The sequence below is a fragment of the Mobula hypostoma genome, chromosome 2 (genome assembly GCF_963921235.1).
Source record: "Mobula hypostoma chromosome 2, sMobHyp1.1, whole genome shotgun sequence".
NCBI lineage: Eukaryota > Metazoa > Chordata > Chondrichthyes > Myliobatiformes > Myliobatidae > Mobula > Mobula hypostoma.
The window spans coordinates 205345973-205367871 of NC_086098.1; the positions used below are offsets into that span (position 1 = coordinate 205345973).

Consider the following 21899-nt stretch of genomic DNA (forward strand, 5'->3'; position numbering starts at 1 on the left):
AGAATAAAAATATGAACCTGGGCTTACACTGGCCAGGAAAGATCTCTGACCACATTATACTTCTTCAGTGTCACCAAGAGGACATGGCTATAATCACCACGAGGAAATGTTGGAGATAGATTGGACACATGTTGAGAAGAGAGGCCAACTGCATCATAAAGTCAGCACTTGACTGGGCCCCTGAAGGGATGTGGAAACATGGGAGACCAAAGACAATTTACTGCAATACCAGAGAGGCTGAAATGAGGACCGCACATGGGGCACAATAGGGAAGATAGCCAAGGACAGGCAGAGATGGGGGACATTCATTGCTGCTCTAAACGCCAGCAGCCTAGCAGGCAGTAACTAAGTCTTTTATCATTGGTGAGGTGCCTCAGGGATCAGTACTGGAATTCCAACTGCTATCATTCTAATCTATATCATTGGATCAGATAAAAGGACTAAATATAACAAGTTATTAACAATGAAAAATTGAGTAGTAAAGTAAGTTGTGAGAAGAATGCAGAGGGGATTCAGGACAAATATAGCCTAAATGTAGGGGTGAGAACATGGCAAGTGGAATATAATGTAGGGTCATCCACATCAGTGCAAGAGATAGAGGTACAGAGTAGCTTTAAAAATTTAAGAGGAACCAAGGTGTCCTTGCACACAGATAAAAAAAAATTATATCCAGCTGCAGGAAGATAAATGGCATGACACTGTAGAGGATTTCATCACAAGAATAAATACAGCTTACTATAATTACATAGGCGATTGGTGCAACATTGAATGGAATATTGAAGATGGTATTGTCTCCCTATAGAGGGAAAGCAGATTAACCTATGAGGAAATGTTAAAGAACTAATTTTTGGTTTAGAACACTGTCGTGAATCACTTCAATTGTTTGCATGATTTTTTTTCTTGTGCATCAGGTGTCGGCCCTTTATTTTTAATTTTTTTTTTCTTTAATTGGGTTCTTCCGGTTTGCTTGCTTTGTGTCTACCTGTGAGCAAGTAAATCTCGAGGTTGTATAATTTATACATTCTTTGATAATAAATGAATCTTGAATCTCAAGCTAATTAGATAATACTGTATGTAGAAGAATGAGCAGCAATCCTATTGCATCATACACATTTTTGAGAGACTTCATGGGGTAGGATGATTTTTGCTTGGTTGTGATATCAAGAACTAAGTCAAAGGATCAAAGTAAGTGGTCAGCCATTCAAGATTTAAATGAAAAGTTATCTACTTCCTCAGCCAGGGACAACGTATCCGTTGTAACTTTATTGAAGGTAGAGTATGCATAAGGGACAAATGGCCTTCCCCACTTCTACTTCTAATATTCTATTCCTTGAATTGTAATTTTAATACCTTTAAGATAATGCCTTTGCTGCAAGGTTTGTGTAAGAACCGGTTAGTGAAAGAAATTAGCCAACACTGTTGAGAATGCAGAATCTAACATTCGAACCTGCAAATAAGGTTGCTGTGCTGATGAAAATGGCACTCAAGAATGGTAGAGTATGTCATCCACTATGTCTGTTTGACATATCTGCAATCTGCAGATAGGACACTGTATGTCAAAGCATAGATCACTCATCAGTCTTGTCAGTTTAGAAATGTCACATGTCAGTATCCAAAAGTTCAAATTTCAACAATCTGAAGGACCAAGGCTAAGTCAGGATTGAAAGTCGTTTCAGCGGCAATTTGAAACAACCCCAGAATGGAGGGCATCCCAGTTTGGAAATTCTTTCAATCAACAGTCTATTATGTCAATACAACCAGCAATAGCAGCAGCCAACAGACAAAGTGCTGATCAATAATCCTGCCGCAGACCATTCAGAAATGAATCAAGACAGTTAGTAAGTTTAGTGAGAAATGTTGATGGAAATCATGGATATACTGCAAACCAGTATTGGTGACATTAAGAGTGCAGAGTCCAATACAATGTCTAGCAAGTGTATCATTGTAGCAAATTATGAAAAAAAAGCTAACTTTAATGTGGGAAGGACTGGTGAAGCTGACTAGAGATAGATTATGTGAATGTTTTCTGCACTGAAGCTTCAATGTCATGCTATTTCAATGATATCATGATATTTTAAAGGTAGTTATACTGGTATAGCTACTCACAATATCCACAACTGCATCTGATTAGCTGGAAAGATGGCTATTACAAGCCTCAGCCATTTCCATGTACTTGAAATCATCAACTGGGAAAGAAATTGATAGGTAAAACAAATGGAATGCTTGTGATAATCACATGAGTAAATAGAACACATTAATAGTGGTGTAACAAAGGCAAACAGTGATTCTGGAATATACAGTCTCAATAAAACAACTTGTATTTGATAAAACCTACCCTGTGACTATTTTGAAGTGTTTGCACTATTAAAGTTATTGACAAAACCAGACAGTATCCTGTCAACGTACGACTGTGTGTCAACATTGAACCAACAGCCAACACATACACAGGGATTTACTTATTCACAGAATTATCCTATAGAATCATGCCCTCACCTAACATTTCCCAAGCCGAGGTGCAAGGAACGGATCTTGACTTTTGATTGCCACAAGCTCAGAAGATGATGATTATAATAATAACCTTAGGCGATTACACAAGCACATTGGAAGCTGAAATATGGCAAATGCATGTTTTGGTAATATACTTTAGTTTGGAGTTTGACGCCACAGCTTATAACAGGTAAATGGAAAAGTAGAGACCATCAAACAATGTACCAAAGCTCGGAAATATAATAAGAGCTAAGATCACACCTAGGGAAGGTGCATCTTAATATTGTGTGATATTGTTCAGATAATTGCATCACTTGTTGAAGAAGGAAATTTAAAGAATGTGGAGCAAAGAACAATGAAGTGCAGATGATAAATAAAGAAAAACTAATTAATTGTTCTCTCCTTATTCATTACAGTACTGTGCCCGAGTAGAAGCTGGCATGTGCTGCCTGCAGGTACGTTGCAGAGGCAGTAATAAGTTGGATATTGGGCAAGAGAAGAACATTTTTTTAAAATTTCTTGCACAAACTTAGAGTCTCCACAGGACAGGCCTATGCTGGATTTGAAAATGTGGTATAGGCTTTCAATATAATTCATGAAGATTTTCCTGCATCAAAATTCCTAGCCAAGACACAGAAGGACCGATTGTTGTAAAGGGTTTATGAGCAGGCAGAATCAGAATCAGGCTTGTTTTCACTGACATATATCAAGAAATTTGTTATTTTGCAGCAGCAATGCAGTACATAACATTAAAAAAATTACTACATTACAATAAAAAATAATTAAATAGTGCAAAAAGAGGTCAAAATGTGCATGCATTCATGGACGATTCAGAAATCTGATGGCAGAGAGGAAAAAAGCTGTTCCTAAATTGCTGAGTGTGCATCTTCAGGCTCCTGTACCTCCTCCCTCATCAGCCGAACGCACTTCTCTATGCCTGCTCGTCACCACCTGAGATTCAGCCAATGACAGTTGAGCCATCGGCAAACTTACAGATGGCATTGAAAGGCAGAATTTCAATGTAAAGGACAGAAACTGAAACCATTTCATAATGAATGGACTGTCACGATTTACCTGAAAGCTTTGTTTCTGACAATGGATCACAGGTTCAATTCAATTGCAAACTTTATTAAATAGCATGATAGCAAGCACATTGAAACAATCATACATCATTCTGCTTCAAACAAAAGAGTGAAGAAATCATTCAAAATAGTGGCAGCAGGGAGGCTTGGCTGGAAGGGCTGGCTGCCACTCATAGCTTTATTAACCCATTCAATCCTGACCTCTAGAGCTGCCGGGTAGAGTTTTTATCTTATATCTGTGACTGAGTGGGTTTCCTCCAGGTGCTCTGTTTTCATTCTAAGTCCTAAAGATGTGCAGTTTGGTAAGCCAATGCAAATTGTCCCCAGTATGTACAGTAGATGAGTGGTAGTAAGAGGGGGGAACACAAGCAGGTTAAAACTAGGATTAATGTAATTAGATGCTTGAAGATCATTGTGGACTTCATGGACTAAAAGGCCTGTTTCCATTGCTGCATGACTCAATAACTCAGCATGGAAATTCTCTGGCCGCTTTCTTGCACAACAGTTCTGCACGGTATTCATCTTCAGCACACATAATGAAGAGAAGATCAAAATCATTTTCTTGAACTTTACTCAACCAAACTTGGTTTCTGGCTCTGAAGAAGCAGATTCAACAAGTTCAAAATGACAATAATGAGAAGGGTCAACGTTTCAAAGAATAACTGCAGTCTGCTCATGGCTCACCTTGCAAGCCAAACGAACAGAAATAGGAATCACAGTAGAGGTTGGAAAACCACAAGATATTCTGTTGAAACTGAAGACAAATCAAAAATATCTATACATTGTATATTAATTGAGCAACAGACACAAAATGCTGGAAGAACTCAGCAAGTCAGACAGCATCTATGGAGGGGGAAATGATAATCGGACATCTTGAGCTGAAAACTTTTGTCTGGACTGGAAGAAAGAGGGCAAAAACCAGAATAAGAAGATGAATGAAAGTGGAAGGAGTACAAGCTGGCAGATGATAGGTGAAACCAGATGAGGGGAAAGGTGGGTGGGTGGAGGAGGGGGGATGAAGTTAGAGCTGAGAAGGGATAGGTGGAAGAGATAAAAGGATGATAAGAGAAAATCTGATAGAAGAGAACATTAAACCGTGGAAGAGAGGGAAGAAAGAGGAGAACCAAAAGGTGGTGATGGGCAGATAAGGAGAAGAGAAGGGATGAGACGGTAGCCAAATGGGGAATATTAAAAGAGAAAAGGAGGGAAGGGAAAGAGATTACTGAAAATAGAAGAAATTGATGTTCATGTCATCAGGTTGGAGTCTACCCAGATTAATTAATATCTATTTGAGATTACAGATCTTTTCTGGACAAAGAAAACATTGATCATTATTTTCTGTTTCAGTTTGCTCTGGTGAAGACTATAGGAAGTGAAGTACAAAACATTCTTTGGGTTTATTTCTGGAGCCAAACATTCCAAAGAATGATTCAACATAAAACTTGTGAGAAAGACTCCAAATAAAATGATTCTTTACCAGAATGTAATTTCTATTCATTACACGTAATTATGTTACTTGTACCTCACTATATAAAAAACAAGAAAGAATAAAGATAAAAATATCTCTCTTTTAAAATGAATGTTGGCTGGGTGGGGCACAGTGCAATTTGCCAATAGACATTCTTCATGCATCAACTCCTTGGATATACTGTAATTAAAACTGGACAGGGCAGACATGTGACTTGTTTGCTTTGTCATCATATAAGGCTCTGTTTGAAACAGAAGCTTAAAGCATTAATATGCACATTTAGTAATTCTGCCTCACAAATAACCAAATGCCTTTTAGATGAGCACTCGCTGGAGAAGATGCTTAAAAACATGATACAATTAATAGTTTCAAATAACCTCAAACTGTTTACTACCATGTAGTCCTTACTTCCATCTAGAAAGTGTTCAAATTCCAAAAACAGAATTTCTTGCTATCCTCTTACGACTGTCACATTTTATTTAATAATTGGAAATATTATTCCTAATTGGTCTAAAACTGACATGCAGTGCTCCACAGCAGTGCCCAGATTGCATCACTTTAACTTGTACTAATTAGGGCAAAGAACAACATCAAAAAGGTAATGCACAGCAGTGCCCAGAATGTAGCAGCCCCAGGGAGTTTTAATTGTGACCTCTCACACCTACACTGTGTACCAAACCAGCTGGCAGTCCAGGTGTTTGTTGTCAGGTAAGAAGTGACTGGAACTTAGGTTAATTTCTCAGGGCATTTTTGTTTGAACTTCAATTTTACTTTTGCTTGTCTTGGATATGATTACAGTAACTTGAATCCAGTTTTAATTAGTAACCCTAGGCCTAAATTTTAGGTTGTAGGAAGTGGATGAATATGGAATGTAAACATTTCACTCCCAGTATAACCACATAAAATGCTCAGAGCCCTCAGCTGTTAAACAGCTCAAAAACATTCAGGATTCATAATTAACAACAGTTTCTTTGAGCATATTTTCCCAAAAAGAGAAAAATTCTATCTAATGCGTCAGAGTACTATAAACCCTAGGGTATTGACTTTGTACTTTAACAAGACAGGCTGGAATTGCATTAACATTCATGATGTCCACGCCAGGACCACTGAAAAATTGTATTCAACATGGCCGTGTTTTGTATTTTAACAAAATTATTTGCTGTTAGGCAAAACTGTGGTGGTAGACTTTGTTCTACATAGTCTGCAGTTAGGGTATATAGCAAATATTAACTTCAGTAACCAATCTTCAGACCTGAACATGTATTATTGTAGATTAAGTTTAGAATGCAGCCCTGAAGAATAGTTTCCTGGAGTTGTGGACACCAGCTGATTAAAAATCAAACAATGCTAATCAACATTAATTTTGGTGTCTGCAGTGTCAGGAGAAGGAGAAAGTGTGGAAATAACATGTAATTCAAAGGAAGCATTGTAGATACATCATTACTACAGAATTGTCCTGCTATTACCTCTGGTCTTTAGCACATCAAATTGGGTTGAAGTGGCCTCTTTCTCCAAGAGTGTCTCATTTTGTTGAATTAAAACACTGCTATATTCATTAGCTTCAGTGGCTCTTCGGCAACTTTGCTCACGTTACAACAACTTAAACAGGCCACACAGCTAAATATTAGTATCATGAAAATATTGTTCAGCAATTCGTAAGACTTCAAGGGTAATAACATAAAAATTCCAATGGCACTTCAGAAATAATTACTGAAATTTTATTGACCTAAGCCTACTGTCAAGTGGTAAAACTTAAATGCTAGGTGTCAGGTTATTGGCACCCTCTTTAATCCTCGGAAGTGCCTATCAGTGACAACATACACATCCAGAACTCCCTTCAGTCCTTCTCCACCTTCGCTCAAATGACAGTAAAACCCTCATCCCCATCCTCATCTACTCCAATGCTCATTTGCCACTTTCAGCCAAACTCAGCCAAATCCAATGGTTATAAAGCTTCTCTGGGTGATTTCACACCCCCTGGACATGGCACAAAATACGTGCATCCTTGGACTAGTATGAGGCCACACTGTGACAGGTCTAACACAATCTATTGGATTTGCATTGATGGAATGACTTTTCAACTGGAATGAAGTTTTAACTCAAACAAATACTATTCTTCCTACTTGTCTAACATCATAACTTAACACCATTAATTTTCTTAATACAGGAAACTTTCCCAAATTGCTTTATGGCTGAATAATAATAATAATAATACTATTCTGTATTTAACTGACAGAATTTCAAAATATTCACTCTAATTCAGAGAACGTAGAATCTAAAAATAGGGGACAAGCTCTCCTCTACAATCACTCTGAGCAGCGGTGCCCCACAAGGCTGTGTACTCAGCCCCCTGCTGTACTCACTGTACACCCAAGATCGTGCAGCCAAGTTTCCATCAAACTCAATATGTAAGTTTGCTGATGACACAACAATTGTAGGCTGTATCTCGGGTAATGATGAGTTTGAGTACAGAGAGGAAATTAAGAACCTGGTGGCATGGTGCGAAGACAATAACCTATCCCTCAACGTCAGCGGACGAAAGAATTGGTTGTTGACTTCAGAAGGAGTAGCAGACCGCACGACCCAATTTATATCGGTGGTGCGCAAGTGGAACAGGTCAAAAGCTTTTAAGTTCCTCGGGGTCAATATCACAAATGACCTGACTTGATCCAACCAAACAGAGTTCACTACCAAGAAGGCCCACCAGTGCCTTTACTTCCTGAGAAAACTAAACAAATTTGGCCTGTCCCCTAAAACCCTCACTAATTTTTATAGATGCACCATCGAAAGCATTCTTCTAGGGTGCATCACAACCTGGTATGGAAGTTGTCCTGTCCAAGACCGAAAGAAGCTGCAGAAGATCGTGAACACGGTGCAGCACATCACACAAACCAATCTTCTGTCTGTGGACTCACTTTACACCGCACACTGTCGGAGCAGTGCTGCCAGGATAATCAAGGACACGACCCATCCAGCCAACACACTTTTCGTCCCTCTTCCCTCCAGAAGAAGGCTCAGGAGCTTGAAGACTCATATGGCCTGATTTGGGAACAGCTTCTTTCCAACTGTGATAGGACTGCTGAACGGATCCTGACCCGGATCTGGGCCGTACCCTCCAAATATCCGGACCAGTCTCTCAGTTTTTTTGCACTACCTTACTTCCCATTTTTCTATTTTCTATTTATGATTTATAATTTAATTTTTTTTTATATTTACTAATTTTAACCATTTTTAATATTTAATATTTGTAATCCAGGGAGCGTGAAGCGCAGAATCAAATATCGCTGTGATGATTGTACGTTCTAGTACCAATTGTTTGGCGACAATAAAGTATAAAGTATTAAATGTAGAAGAGTGCAGACACAAGAGACTGCAAGAACCTGAAATCTGGAACGAGAAACAATCTCAGGATCAGATTTATTATCACTGACTTACATGTTGTGAATTTTGTTTTATGTGGTAGCAGTCCAGTGCAAAGATATAATTTTTTTTATTACAGATAATAATATCTGCTGGAGGAACTGAGCATGAAAGGAATTGCTGGCCTTCTGAGTGCCAATGCAAGGTTTCAACCCAAAGCTTAACCATTCTTCCCCCATCCCCACCACAGATACTGTTCCTCCAGTAGACTGATTGTTGCTTGCAAATGAAGAATGGGGTTTGCCAAGATACATTTTGGGATTACTGTCAAGATGATGCCGAACCCAAACTGCAGGAGCAGCACCTTATATTCTGGCCTGGGTGGTCTACAACTTATTGGTATGAATATTGAATTTTCCAATTTTAAGTAAACCCACCCACCTCTATTTTCTTTTACCCTTCCCTCTTTACCTTTACCTTCCCTTCTCCATCTGATCCACTTCTCATCCTTCCCCCAGCCCCCCATTCACCCCATCTTTGTCCTTCTTCCCCCTCCTCTAACAATCATTTTCACACACAGAATTCCCCATGCAGATTGTGTGTTACTTTTCAGATTCACGACTGATTATAGTCAATAGATCATACTGGAAATTCTTTTAACAAATTATTACAATTAAAAAAAGTTTTCAGAGAACATTCTGAATAACCAGGTCTTCAAAGAGGGATATTAGCAATTTCACCTTAGAGTGCCTTCCACAATGAAGTTCAATAGTTGACTTATTCTAACCCAAACTTTATTTTTTTAAATGAATAGCTCGCAGACACTGGATATCTCCATCACTAAGAGATATTTGATATTGATATCCTCATCCTCTGCTCTTGAAGGATGTAATCCAGACTGTATTGGAGAACCACCTGAAATCAAAGTGACCACAGTTAAAATCCACTTTGTACATACTAATGTCTTCCATTCCTCCTGTTAGCACCATCTAGTGGGAATTTTCTATCTCAGTGCACATTATGTTGAGCTAGCTAGAGATCAACAGCTTCATACAGCTGCTGGCACATTGAAAGATAATCATTATGAATACAGGGATTTAAACAAAGCCTCCCAAATGGCATTGATCACTTGACTGAATTTATAAAGGAACACTGAGAAATGACATTGTTCAGGAGTTATCATACACAAATTCCTGGTACAGAAAGCTATTTTAGGAGATTCCAGCTCTTCGTTTTTTTGTAAAACCCGGACTGAAATCGAGTAACGCTCAAAAATCTTTTCAGCAGGGATGTAGGATCACCTCTCTAAATGAATTAGATTAATTAGTTCAAAAGGCACAGTATCCGATTAACTCATACCATGACAAAACCACCTTCTGTAATGGAATTTGAACAAATCACTTAATCACTATGTTCCCAAGATTATACTTGACCCAGAACACACCAAGGGAGGTGAATCACGCAGAGAACTGCGATGTTTTTCAGAACAATGGAAATAGTTTTAATTCTGCTACTGGTTTGGAGAGATGTTTACTCAAGAGCTTTGTTATTTGATTAGCATTTTCATCAGAGTACTGACTAGGATTAATCCTGCATAAAATAATTGAGCAAGTTCTATCTGAAAGCAGTTTGAAAGGGGAATGGATACGTTAGAGTTATTTGGTCACCATTTCATTTTCAAAAACTTGACTGCTTTGTTATGGAACTCCTTGAGCAGTTTTTTTTCTAAAGTATAGTGCAGGAGACATAGTGAAAGAAGATGATAAGAGGTTGATCAACAGATTCCTTTTATGTGTATAAAAACATCAATGTCTTTAATATCAACTTCCTAGAAAGGTTTCACAAAATGGAAGTAAATCTATTATTGCGCTTCAATACTTTCAATCCCAAAAACTGCAGATTAAACAATGCAGATCATTACCACCATTCAGGGCCCAAACAGTCCTTCCAGGTGAGGCATCACTTCACCTGTGAGTCGACTGGGGTGATATACTGCGTCCGGTGCTCCCGATGTGGCCTTTTATATATTGGTGAGACCCGACGCAGACTGGGAGACCGCTTTGCTGAACATCTATGCTCTGTCCGCCAGAGAAAGCAGGATCTCCCAGTGGCCACACATTTTAATTCCACATCCCATTCCCATTCTGACATGTCTATCCACGGCCTCCTCTACTGTAAAGATGAAGCCACACTCAGGTTGGAGGAACAACACCTTATATTCCGTCTGGGTAGCCTCCAACCTGATGGCATGAACATTGACTTCTCTAACTTCCGCTAAGGCCCCACCTCCCCCTCGTACCCCATCTGTTACTCATTTTTATGCACACATTCTTTCTCTCACTCTCCTTTTTCTCCCTCTGTCCCTCTGAATATACCTCTTGCCCATCCTCTGGGTCACCCCCGCCCCTTGTCTTTCTTCCCGGACCTCCTGTCCCATGATCCTCTCATATACCCTTTTGCCTATCACCTGTCCAGTTCTCGACTCTATCCCTCCCCCTCCTGTCTTCTCCTATCATTTTGCATCTCCCCCTCCCCCTCCAGCTTTCAAATCCCTTACTCACTCTTCCTTCAGTTAGTCCTGACAAAGGGTCTCGGCCTGAAACGTCGACTGCACCTCTTCCTATAGATGCTGCTTGGCCTGCTGCGTTCACCAGCAACTTTGATGTATGTTGCAGATCATTGCTTGAAGCATCTTGAAAATCTTGATTTGTCAGTGAAATTATTTTGGAATACTTGGCTAGAGTAAATTGGGGCTGATAATGGATTTTGAACATGAACTTTAATACCCTTTGTGGCATCTTATGAGTGTTGTAATTCCTCACCAAAGTGGAATTTCAGACTAGACTCCAAGGCCAAGTCAAAACAATATGCTCTGCAAATGTTAATGTAAAAAAAACTTTGAACTATTTTCCCCTTTGTATTAGAGCCTGCTGTGTATAAAGAAACTGAGGTGGTTTAACATTAGTCTTAATGATAAAGTGCAGTTGGACGAATTTTACTAAGGAACTGTGATTATTACAAAACTTGTAGGGACTCTTTAATTTCATTAGGTAGAATTCATCTGGACTGTTAAATTACACTCGCAACAATTTTTGTCGGCACTCCTATATTGGTCTCCACATTCTGCGAAAACTGGGGGGCAGGTGGCGTCCATGTTGCGATTATTGTACCTCAATGACGCCATGACCCCTGACCAATGCCCAATCTCACACATGCAGGTTTTCACTGTCCGCCTGGCTGGGAAAATTATTTTCTCAAAGGTGGGCCTCATTCCCAGTTATCACCAGGTCCCTGTCCACCCTAGTCCCTAGTGACATTCCTAATACTGCTGTTATTACACTGTTTGGTTTCTTTGAGTTCCCTCGAATGCCATTTGAGCTGAAGAACGTGGCCCAGACATTTCAGCGCCTCATGGAGAGTGTTCTCAGAGATTTGCCATTCCTGTTTATTTCCTAGATAACATTTTGGCAGCCAGCTCTTCTAGGGAGGAATGCCTTAGTCAGCATGGTCTTATCATCAACCCAGCAAAGTGCCAGTTTGGACTATCCATCTTCAATTTCCTCGGACACTGCATAAATGCAGCAGGGGCAGATCCCCTGCTGGCTAAAGTTGAGGCTATTAAATGCTTCCCTCAGCCAGTCACCATTAAGGTCCTGCAGAAGCTTTTGGGCATGGTGAACTTTTATCCCCATTTTGTCTCCAAACCGGCTCAGCTCATGCACCCCCTCTATAAGGCCCTTGAGGGCAAAGTGGCCAAGCATGTCATGGATAGGATGGCGGAAAGGTCCAAGCTATTCTCAGTCACTAAGCAGGCATTGTATTGGCGCGTGGCCAAGTGGTTAAGGCGTCAGTCTAGTGATCTGAAGGTCGCTAGTTCGAGCCTCAGCTGAGGCAGCATGTTGTGTCCCTGAGCAAGGCACTTAAGCACACATTGCTCTGCGACAACACTGGTGCCGAGCTGTATCGGCCCTAATGCCCCTCCCTTGGACAACATCAGTGGTGTGGAGAGGGGAGACTTGCAGCATGGGCAACTGCCGGTCTTCCATACAACCTTGCCCAGGCCTGCACCCTGCAAACCTTCCAAGGCGCAAATCCATAGTCTCACGAGACAAATGGATGCCTATATTAAAAAGCAGGCATTATTTAATGCAATGCTGCTGGTGCATACCCTCCTGCACGGTCGGCACTGTACATGAGCAGTTGGTCAATAGCACTTGGCAGCCTTTCACATTTTTTAGCTGTCAGCTTTGCCCCGCTAGCACAAGTACAGCACGTTCGACTGTGAGCTTCTCGGTCCGTACTTGGCAGTGCGGCATTTTCATTTTCTCCAAGAGGCCCATCCATTTACAGCTTTTGCAGATCATAGGCCCCCTAGCATTCGCCATGGCTAAGGTCTCTGAACCTTGGTCTGCTCCACAGCAGCGCCACCTTTCTTTTATTTCAGAGTTCACCACGAACATCCAGCATGAAACGGGGAAGCATAACCTCATAGCTGACTGCCTTTCCCGGTCCTTCACTGGTGCTGTCCATCTGGGCTTGGACGACACTCAGATGGCAGCAGACACGTTTTTAGACCCGAGCGTGCAGGCGCTGCATTCGGCAGACACAGGGTTGAAATTGGTGGATGGTGCTTATGGTGACAGTGGCATTTCGCTACTGTGTGATGTGTCAACGGGGTGACCCAGTCCGGTTGTGCCAGCAAGCTGGCGGTGGCATGTTTTCAATGCAGTCCATGGGCTTTCTCACCCAGACTGGTGGGCACTGCAGAAACTGGTGTCAGAAAAGTTTGTGCAGCACGGGCTTAAGAAGGACGTCAGAGACTGGGCTAGTGCTTGCTTGGTGTGTCAACACGCGAAAGTGCAGCAACACGCCAAGGCTCCTTCAACTCCTTTCATGGTCCCTGAGCGGTGTTTCGACCACGGGAATGTGGATTTGGTTGCGCCGTTGCCCCCATTACGCAGGTTTACTCACCTCCTCACCGTCACTGATAGGACCACATGGTGGACGTGCCAGTGCTGTTGTCATCCATTTCAGCCACAGCAGTGGCACGAGCATTCGTTGGCTCGTGGATTGCTTGGTTTGGCGTCCCATCAGATATCTCTTCACACCGAGGGATGCAGTTTACATCCAAGCTTTGGTGTGCGGTTGCCCGTGATCTGGGGGCAAACTGCGACGGACCATGGCTTATCATCCTCAGGACAACGGTTTGTGCGAGTGGCTCCCCTGTTCAATGAAAGTTCTACAGCACCAGCATTCGGGGCTCAATTCTTGCTGCTCCCTGTAAGGAGTTTTAACATTCTCCCCATAACCTTCTGGGTATCCTGTTGTTGTTCCAGTTTCCTCCCATACTCCAAAAACATACGGGTTTGGGTTAGTAAATTCTGGGCTGTGTTCTTTAGGTGTCAAAAGCATGGTGACACTTGCCAGCTGCCCCCAGCACATATTTGGACAGTGTTGATCATTGATGCAAAACTACACATTTCGTGTATGTTTCAGTGTTTCGGTGTCCAGCGACTTGCAAAAGTTTGGGCACCTTTAGTCAAAATTTCTGTTACTGTGAATAGTTAAGTGGGTAAAAGATGAACTGATCACCAAAAGTCATAATGTTAAAGATGAAACATTCTTTTCAACATTTTAAGCAAGATTAGTGTATTATCTTTGTTTTGTACAATTTTAGAGTGAAAGAAAAGGAAAGGAGCACCATGCGAAAGTTTGGGCACCCCAAGAGATTTGAGCTCTCAGATAACTTTGACCAAGGTCTCAGACCTTAATTAGCTTGTTAGGGCTATGGCTTGTTCACAGTCATCGTTAGCAAAGGCCAGGTGATGCAAATTTCAAAGCTTTCTAAATACCCTGACTCCTCAAACCTTGTCCCAACGATCAGCAGCCATGGGCATCTCTAAGCAGCTGCCTAGCACTCTGAAAATTAAAATGATGCCCACAAAGCAGGAGAGTGCTATAAGAAGATAACAAAGCGTTTTCAGGTAGCCGTTTCCTCAGTTCATAATATAATTAAGAAATGGCAGTTAACAGGAACGGTGGAGGTCAAGTTAAGGTCTGGAAGACCAAGAAAACTTTCTGAGAGAACTGCTCAGTGAGTCTTACGTCGGTGGTCTGCAAACTATTGGAACTGATTCTTAAGGATAAGATCTACAAGCATTTGGAGAAGTACAGTCTACTCAAGGATAGTCAACATGGCTTTGTGAAGGAAAGGCTGTGCCTCACGAGACTAATTGAGTTTCTTTGAAGAGGTAACAAAAGCAATTGATGAGGCTAGGGCGGTAGATGTGGTCTACATGGATTTTAGCAAGGCATTTGACAAGGTCCCCCATGAGAGACTCATCCAGAAAGTCATGAGGCATGGGATCAGTGGAACCTTGGCTGCTGGATAAAAAAATTGGCTTACAGGAAGAAAGCAGAGGGTAGTAGTGGAAGGAAAGTATTCTGCCTGAAGTTCAGTGACTAGTGGAGTGCCACAACGATCTGTCTTGGGACCCCTGCTCTTTGTGATTTTTATAAATGACCTGGATGAAGAGGCGGAAGAATGGGTGAGTAAGTTTGCAGATGACACGAAGATTGGAGGAGTTGTGAACGAAGCTGTAGGTTGTCGAAGGTTACAAGAGGATATAGACAGGATGCAGAGTTGGGCAGAAAAGTGGCAGATGGATAACTGTGAGGTGATGCATTTTGCAAGGACAAACCAGAAGGCTGAGTACAGGGTTAATTGTCAGTTACTTAAGAGTCTAAAGAGCTGGTGGTAGACCTGAGGAGGGCTAAGGCACCAGTGACCTGTTTCCATCCAGGGGGTCAGTGTGGACATGGTGGAGGATTACAAATACCTGGGGATACGAATTGACAATAAACTGGACTGGTCAAAGAACACTGAGGCTGTCTACAAGAAGGGTCAGAGCCGTCTCTATTTCCTGAGGAGACTGAGGTCCTTTAACATCTGTCGGACAATGCTGAGGATGTTCTACGAATCTGTGGTGGCCAGTGTGATCATGTTTGCTGTTGTGTGCTGGGGCAGCAGGCTGAGGGTGGCAGACACCAACAGAATCAACAAACTCATTCGTAAGGCCAGTGATGTTGTGGGGATGGAACTGGACTCTCTAGTGGTGGTGTCTGAGAAGAGGATGCTGTCCAAGTTGCATGCCATCTTGGACAATGTCTCCAATCCACTACATAATGGTCTGGTTGAGCACAGGAGTACATTCAGCCAGAGACTCATTCCACCGAGATGCAACACTGAGCGTCGTAGGAAGTCATCATTCCTCCCTGTGGCCGTCAAACTTTACAACTCCTCCCTTGGAGGTTCAAACACCCTGAGCCAATAGGCTGGTCCTGGACTTACTTCCTGGCATAATTTCCATTTTATTATTTAATTATTTATGGTTTTATTACTATTTAATTATTTATGGTGCAAATGTAACGAAAACCAATTTCCCTCGAGAGGATATTGATGGGCTCACAGAATGCATCACTGATTACATTAACTTCTGTGTGGACTGCAACGTTCTGACAAGAACTGTCCTATGTTACTCAAATAACAAGCCATGGGTGACAAAGGACATTAAGGACCTCCTGAACACTAAAAAGAGGGCGTTTAGAGAAAGAAATAGGGAGGAGCTGAGGGCAATACAGAGGGACATGAAAGCCAGGATCAGGGAGGCTAAAGACAGGTACAGGAGGAAGCTTGAGTGGAAACTCCAGCAGAACAACATGAGAGAGGTTTGGAGGGGGATGAGAACCATCACTGGGTTTCGGCAAACTAGCAACAGAGGAGCTGAAGGCGGTGGGGACAGGGCCAACGAACTTAACCTGTTCTTTAACAGATTTGACATTGTGACCCCTGCCCATCCCCCACATGAGCCATCTGTTGTCAGCCCCCAATCAACACATATTCTACTCTCCCCTCTGACCCCTCCTCACAGTCCCCCACCCTGGTCTCATGACTATACCCCTCCCCCACATGAAACCACCACGGTGGGCTTCACGCTGAACAGGTGAGAAGACAGCTGAAACGTCTCAACCCAAGCAAGGCTGCAGGACCGGATGGTGTCAGTACCAGGGTGCTCAAAGCCTGTGCTCCTCAGTTATGTGGAGTACTTCGCCATGTATTCAACCTGAGCCTGAGGCTCCGGAGGGTTCTTGTACTGTGGAAGACGTCCTGCCTCGTCCCTGTACCAAAGACGCCGCGTCCCAGCGGCCTCAATGACTACAGACTGGTGGCATTGACCTCCCACATCATGAAGACCCTGGAGAGACTTGTTCTGGAGCTGCTCCGGCCTATGGTCAGGCCACACTTAGATCCCCTCCAGTTCGCCTACCAGCCCTGACTAGGAGTTGAGGATGCCATCATCTACCTGCTGAACCGTGTCTACACCCACCTGGACAAGCCAGCGAGCACTGTGAGGGTCATGTTTTTTGACTTCTCCAGTGCGTTCAACACCATCCGCCCTGCTCTGCTGAGAAGCTGACAGCGATGCAGGTGGATGCTTCCCTGGAATCATGGATTCTTGATTACCTGACTGGCAGACCACAGTACCTGTGCTTGCAACACTGTGTGTCCAACAGAGTGATCAGCAGCACTGGGGCTCCACAGGGGACTGTCTTGTCTCCCTTTCTCTTCACCATTTACACCTCGGACTTCAACTACTGCACAGAGTCTTGTCATCTTCAGAAGTTTTCTGATGACTCTGCCATAGTGGGATGCATCAGCAAGGGAGATGAGGCTGAGTACAGGTCTACGGTAGGAAACTTTGTCACATGGTATGAGCAGAATTATCTGCAGCTTAATGTGAAAAAGACTAAGGAGCTGGTGGTAGACCTGAGGAGAGCTAAGGTACCGGTGACCCCTGTTTCCATCCAGGGGGTCAGGGTGGACATGGTGGAGGATTACAAATACCTGGGGATACGAATTGACAATAAACTGGACTGGTCTAAGAACACTGAGGCTGTCTACAAGAAGGGTCAGAGCCGTCTCTATTTCCTGAGGAGACTGAGGTCCATTAACATCTGTTGGACGATGCTGAGGATGTTCTATGAGTCTGTGGTGGCCAGTGCTATCATGTTTGCTGTTGTGTGCTGGGGCAGCAGGCTGAGGGTAGCAGACACCAACAGAATCAACAAACTCATTCGTAAGGCCAGTGATGTTGTAGGGATGGAACTGGACTCTCTCACGGTGGTGTCTGAAAAGAGGTCCTGGACTTATTTCATAATTTACTGGCATAATTTACATACTACTATTTAACTATTTATGGTTCTATTACTATTTATTATTTATGGTGCAACTGTAACGAAAACCAATTTCCCCCAGGATCAATAAAGTATGACTATGACGAGATGAACAGAGGGACCTTGGGGTTCAAATCCATACATCTCTCAAGGTCACTGCACAGGTTGATAGGATAGTTAAGAAGGCCTTTGGGATGCTAGGCTTCATTAATAGGGGGATTGAGTTCAAGAGTAGGGAGGTCATGTTGCAACTCTACAGATCTCTGGTGAGACCACACGTAGAGTATTGTGTTCAGTTTTGGCCACCTCATTATAGGAAGGATGTGGAAGCTATGGAGAGGGTACAGAGGAGATTTACCAGGATGTTGCCTGGATTGGAAAACAAATCTTATGAGGCAAGGTTAGCAGAGCTGGGACTTTTCTCTTTGGAGCATAGAAGAATGAGAGGGGACTTGATAGAGGTCTACAAGATTATGAGAGGCATAGGTAGGGTGGATAGCCAGTACCTGTTTCCCAGGGCACGAATAGCAAACACCAGAGAGCATATGTACAAAGTTAAGGGAGGGAAGTTCACGGGAGACTTCAGTGGTAAGTTTTTTTTACACAGAGGGCTGTGGGTGCCTGGAATGGCTTGCCAGGGATGGTGGTGGAGGCTAAAACATCAGGGGTATTTAAGAGCCTCTTGGACAGGCACATGGATGAAAAAAAAATAGAGGACTATGGGGTAGTGTGGGTTTAGTACTTCTTTTTTTAGGAATAAATGGGCAGCACAACATCGAGGGCCGAAGGGCCTGTCCTGTGCTGTAGTATTCTAGTGTCTGGTGTCTAGGATTGCTAGAAAGGCAATTCAAAACCCCCGTTTGACTGAAAAAGACCTTCAGGAAGATTTAGCAGACTTTGGAGTGGTGGTGCACTGTTCTATGGTGCAGTGACACCTGCACAAATATGACCGTCATGGAAGAGTCATCAGAAGAAAACCTTTCCTGCATCCTCACCAAAAAATTCAGCGTCAGAAGTTTGCAAAGGGACATCTAAACAAGCCTGATGCATTTTGCAAACAAGTCCTGTGGACTGATGAAGTTAAAATCAAACTTTTTGGCCGCAATGAGCGAAGGTATGTTTGGAGAAAAAAGGGTGCAGGATTTCATGAAAAGAACATTCTCCAACTATTAAGCACGGGGGTGGATCAATCATGCTTTGGGCTTGTGTTGCAGCCAGTGGTATGGGGAACATTTCACTGGTAGAGGGAAGAATGAATTCAATTAAATACCAGCAAATTCTGGAAGCAAACAACACACCGTCTGTAAAAAAGCTGAAGATGAAAAGAGGATGGCTTCTACAACAGGATAATGATCCTAAGCACACCTCAAAATCCACAATGGACTACCTCAAGAGGCACAAGCTGAAGGTTTTGCCATGGCCCTCACAGTCCCCCGACCTAAACATCATCGAAAATCTGTGGATAGACCTCAAAAGAGCAGTGCATGCAAGACAGCCCAAGAACCTCACAGAACTAGAAGCCTTTTGCAGGGAAGAATGGGTGAAAATTCACCAAACAAGAATTGAAAGACTCTTAGCCGGCTACAGAAAGTGTTTACAAGCTGTGATACTTGCCAAAGGGGGTGATACTAAGTACTGAACATGCAGGGTGCCCAAACTTTTGCTTCGGGCCCTTTTCCTTTTTTGTTATTTTGAAACTGTAAAAGATGGAAATGAAAAAGTAATCTTGCTTAAAGTATTAAAGAAATGTGTCATCTTTAACTTTATGCCTTTTGGAAATCAGGTCATCTTTTACTCACTTAGCTATTCACAGTAACAGAAATTTTGACCGGGGTGCCCAAACTTTTGCATGCCACTATTCATGTGACAAATAAAGCTAACCTTAGTCCTAATTTTATGAACATCTTGGGAGTCAAAATTGCCTGGAAATACTGTTCCTACAGCGGCACAGAGAGTGGATATCTTATTGGGTGTGATTTCCCTAAGTCTTTACAATAGCTGCAAGGAACAAGTCAAGAGTATGACTTGAAAGGAACTTGATACCATGCATGCTCAAGAAAATCCATTTGCCATCCACCACTCTCAGCACTAGCTCCCCTCCACCACGTTTGTTATGTGGTTGCAGGATATTCTGTCCACACTTTGTAATGGAGCAACTTGGTTCAACAGTGCTTTCCATACTGATGAGCTTCCTCTTCTGATCAGGGCAAAAAGGCAGCAGGTGGATGGGATTATCACCATATGCAATCTGCATATAGTCCAGTGTTGAATTTGTATCACCATTCATTCACCACTGGATCAAAGTCCTGAAATTTACTGCTAAGAAGTGTATTCAATTGACTTGTAATGAATCAGAACCAGAAGTCCATCACTTCACAAAAGGTAACCAGGTACCATGGTACAGATGTACCATGGAGAACATTCTAACTGGCTGCATCACTGCCTGGTTTGTGGGGGACCATTGCACTGGATTGAAGTACGTTGCAGAGATTCGTAAATTTTGTTAGTTCCATCCCGGTATCCAGGACATCTTCAAGGAGCGATGCCTCAAAAAGGTGGCATCCATGATTATGGACTCCCAGCACTTAGATCATGCCCTGTTCTCATTGCCAGCATCAGGAAGGAGGTACAGAAGCCTGAAGGCACACATTCAATGAATCAGTAATAGCTTCTTCCCCTCTGCCATCCGATTTCTGATTGGATATTGAAACCATGAACTACCCCCCTATTTTTGTATTTCTATTTTTGCATTATTTATTTAATTTAACTATTTTATATGTATATTATTATGTATTTCATTGTACTGCTGCTGCAAAGACAACAAATTTCATGACATATGCAGGTGATATTAAACTTGATTCTGATAAATTCCGGTCTTGTCTGTTACAGCCAAGCCCTTTTAAAGAATTAAAAGAAAAGGCCAGATTTTAAACACAGTCCATAAATATTGAAGTTCAAGGTTGAGCACAAACACACAGACAGGTGCAATGATGCAGCAGCATCACAAGCGTTTTGCACTACAGAAACAACATTCACAAGAAACATATCATACAAAAATTATAAATGAATGAACATAATTAGGACAAAAAATACACAAAGTCTATTAAAATGTAAAATGGAAAAGTGATCAAAGTGTCACTAAACTGAGGTACTGATTAGGGTTGTGGAAGTTGTTTCAAGGACTGAATGGTTGAAGGGAAGTATATAACTGTTTTTGAACATGGTGGTGAGGGACTTCAGGCTCCTGGGTCCCGTGCCCCATGTCCATCGTCCAGATGATAGGAATCTTTGATGTCAGAACTTTAATGATTATTGTCAAACCACTTTGGTACCTCTATACCCCTGCAAAAATGTAAAATGGTTCAACATTTTTGCATTAAATTATACAGAGAATATAATTTTGACTGAGAAACCCTAGGAGTCTGGTCTGAAGTTCCACTTCAGTGAAGAATCAGTATGCACTCAGAAGTTACAAAAGAGAGCATTAAAGTTCAATTGAAATGAATATTAGTTATTTAACATAACACAGAAAGAATGATCTGCACAATAACCTAAAAGTTTCAAATATTACTGTTACTGCGGAATACTTTAATAGATTTCATAACCCTTGAAAGTTTACTCACTTTGTGTTGATAGCCAATCAGAATAAGATTTATGAAGGTGTATATATTATGGTTGTTTAGAGTTTCTACCAAAATACTATAATGCCAAGTTCCGTTCTTAATTATTAACAGCTATCCTGTGTTTATGATAAACTGAATGGAATGATGATCAGTTAAATAGCTTTTAAAAATTGCTCCTTCCCCACAGAAACGCTTCCTAATTTAAATCCTTCTACTTCCTTTTTTCCCCTGCAGGTCCTTCCCTCACCTGTGTTACAAGTACAAGGTCAAAGTTTTTCTTCAGTCCAAGTGAGATCACTGAGGTCAGCTAAATAACATGGCAAAGACCTTACTTGTTGGAAGAGGTCCCTATCAGTCTTATATACTTTTGATTCCATTTATTACAATACTGTGGACATATAGTTACTGTATTGAGAGATTTTTGTGCATGTTCTGTTTTATGGACAAAATCAATTTAAATGACATCTGTAAAAACAGAACACATTCACTATCTGGAGATTGCCTGTTTCTGAAAATACAGAATTATTTTTTGCCATGGGAATAACATTTTTATTTAAGGAAAAATATTTGACAATTTTAATAAATGAGACAGAATTTTCACTTTCCTTCCTGCTTACTTTTCCTTTATGCAGATATCCCACCTCT

General features: G+C 41.8%; 1 protein-coding gene and 1 long non-coding RNA gene across 2 annotated transcripts in view; one reads left to right on the forward strand and one right to left on the reverse strand.

Annotated features, from left to right (window-relative positions):
- LOC134342830 (cadherin-4-like) overlaps positions 1-21899 on the reverse strand; it is a 781531-nt gene that overhangs the window by 176493 nt on the left and 583139 nt on the right. The window lies entirely within an intron of this gene.
- LOC134342831 (uncharacterized) lies at positions 5631-21825 on the forward strand. The gene is made up of 3 exons (XR_010017120.1): positions 5631-5745; positions 8648-8796; positions 21489-21825. It is a non-coding gene; the product is annotated as an uncharacterized LOC134342831 (long non-coding RNA).